The 2202-nt window shown below is 34.8% G+C and overlaps 1 long non-coding RNA gene across 1 annotated transcript; it reads right to left on the bottom strand.

The window, feature by feature from the left end:
- Positions 1-203: 203 nt before the first annotated feature.
- LOC147494239 (uncharacterized) lies at positions 204-1929 on the bottom strand. The gene is made up of 3 exons (XR_015200404.1): positions 1578-1929; positions 1392-1510; positions 204-484 (listed from the first exon to the last, which is right to left on the bottom strand). It is a non-coding gene; the product is annotated as an uncharacterized LOC147494239 (long non-coding RNA).
- Positions 1930-2202: the final 273 nt, after the last annotated feature.

Below are 2202 nucleotides of genomic sequence, written 5' to 3'. Positions count from 1 at the left end.
GGTATCTCTATGTGTGTGTGTGTGTGTGTGTGTGTGGGGTGGGGGTGTAGTAGTAATAATTCGTGAACGTCTCATGTCTTATTACAACTTGCATAGTTGCATACGTCACTAGTACACGAAAAATGGAGGAGAAAAGATATACATATTCAGATTTCCCACCAACACATCTATACTAAGACAAAATTGTCCGTGCAACATCTAGTATTTATATGGTTATAGTGGGAGGTCACGAGTATCATTTAATTTACTTACAAGAAACAATAGAAATTTCAAAGATTTTAGATAGGCATACACATCAGTTGACATCAATTTAATAACCATAAGTTGCCAGAACAATAGGCACAAAAGTGAATAGCTAAATATTCCTTACCAGAAATGAATAGCAAAGGAGATGGTGTCCATGGTATAAGCATGCCCCTTATAAAAAAAATCCTCCAAAGAATATCCTCTTCAGTCCAAATCTAAGCGCATTCAAGTAGGCGATCTATCACATGAAGTCACTAATAATTTCAATATTCTATTATAACAGACCGTAGCATATCCCGGAAAAGGAATTCATAGCAAGATGATATAAGTATAATACATGGGATTGTTATTCGTATTAAATTAAGTCTTTTCCCAACTCTTCCCAATTGAAAAAATCAAATAAATTGAAAATGAGTGGTAACCTATGTTCTTTCAGAACCTCTATCTTCACTTGAACTATGTTCTAAATACGATTTTGACATTTGAAAACCTTGTCAACTGCATTCGATTATTCGAAATTGCTATTTAAGTCTTAAGATCGCATCAAGCTATTTCACACCACCTATGCTTACTATTTCATTAGTATCTTATTATTTCAAATTGAGAAATGACATCAACACCTAGAATTAGCCAGCAGGTAATACTAGGACCAGGACTTGATACACCAAGACGCCCATACACCCAATACCCTACTAATATGAAAGAGGAAAGAGTTACAGATATAAAAATCATTTAGTTTGTACTTAGAAAACTTAGCAGTTTCAGTTTGAACTTAGTTTCATAGGCACTATTCTATTGGGGAAGTCTTGTTAAGTGGCCAGCCTTAATATACACACTTTTGGAGAAACAATATGATATAAACACACATATTGAATGTGAAAAAAGGAGAGAGACATAGACAGAGAAAAAAAATAGAACAAAAAAAAATCTGAAAGACCCATATTGCACATGTAGGGATGTTGACGTTCCATTTGTACGATCGATGCATTTTGAGCCCCCTCTAGTTTTTTGGGATATTACTAACTTAGATATATTTTTTATTTTTCTTATTTATCAACAAGTAATCTGGTAGTGTTGTCCAAACCACATCCCCTGTGGAAGTTTTATCAATACCCAAAAAAGAAGAATCATTCTTTGTAACTCACCTGTCCAATATTGTACAAAATCATTCGCAAGAGGGACAGAGAGATATCTTCAGGCATGTAATCTTCAAGCTCCTTATTTTCAGAGATGGTTTTTCCAAAACTTGAAGCAATTGTCGATGCTGAGAGACCAATCTGTTACCATCTGAATATTTAGAGAGCAAATTGCAGAGAATAAAACAATAATACCTGAAATTCCCATGCCACCTTGGAAAAGAAAAAGGGTCAATGGTAACCTCTGACTTTGATTTGGAACCCAACCAATAGTTTACTTGTTACAAGATAAATAAGCATAGATGAAATGACCCCAGAATTACCAGGCAGATAAATGTATGTCCTATTTAAATATCTTAGCATCCCAAACAGTCTTTCAACAAGTTTTCCTGGAATAGGAGCATAAACTGAAAGTCTGGCACCTAAGAAAAGAAAAACATGAAAATCACACCAGTCAGCTAGACAAACTCCAATGTGCTTGCAAATTCTATGCAGTCCGGCCTCAACTGCAACATCATCAGATATAATGGTAGAACTGCCCCCAAACACATAACTTTCTCCTGCATAACAAAATTAAAAACACTAAAAATAAGACCAACCATCGCCAACTTCACTCAGTTCCTAATAGCAAAGTATGAGAAGAAATAGAATAAGGCTTCAATAGTCAGTATAACAATCCCACTACAAGAATACTTGGGATAGCAAGATTTAAGAGTTGATGACAATTAGAACAAGGTACAAGACTATGACAAAGTAATTGTGCAGCCTGAAACATATGAATGACAAGGCAAGATACACATGACTTACATTAAATTTCTTA

The sequence above is a fragment of the Coptis chinensis genome, chromosome 6, assembly GCF_015680905.1.
Source record: "Coptis chinensis isolate HL-2020 chromosome 6, ASM1568090v1, whole genome shotgun sequence".
NCBI lineage: Eukaryota > Viridiplantae > Streptophyta > Magnoliopsida > Ranunculales > Ranunculaceae > Coptis > Coptis chinensis.
Note: the sequence above shows the minus strand (reverse complement) of the source record. Positions and strands in the feature narration are given on the sequence as shown.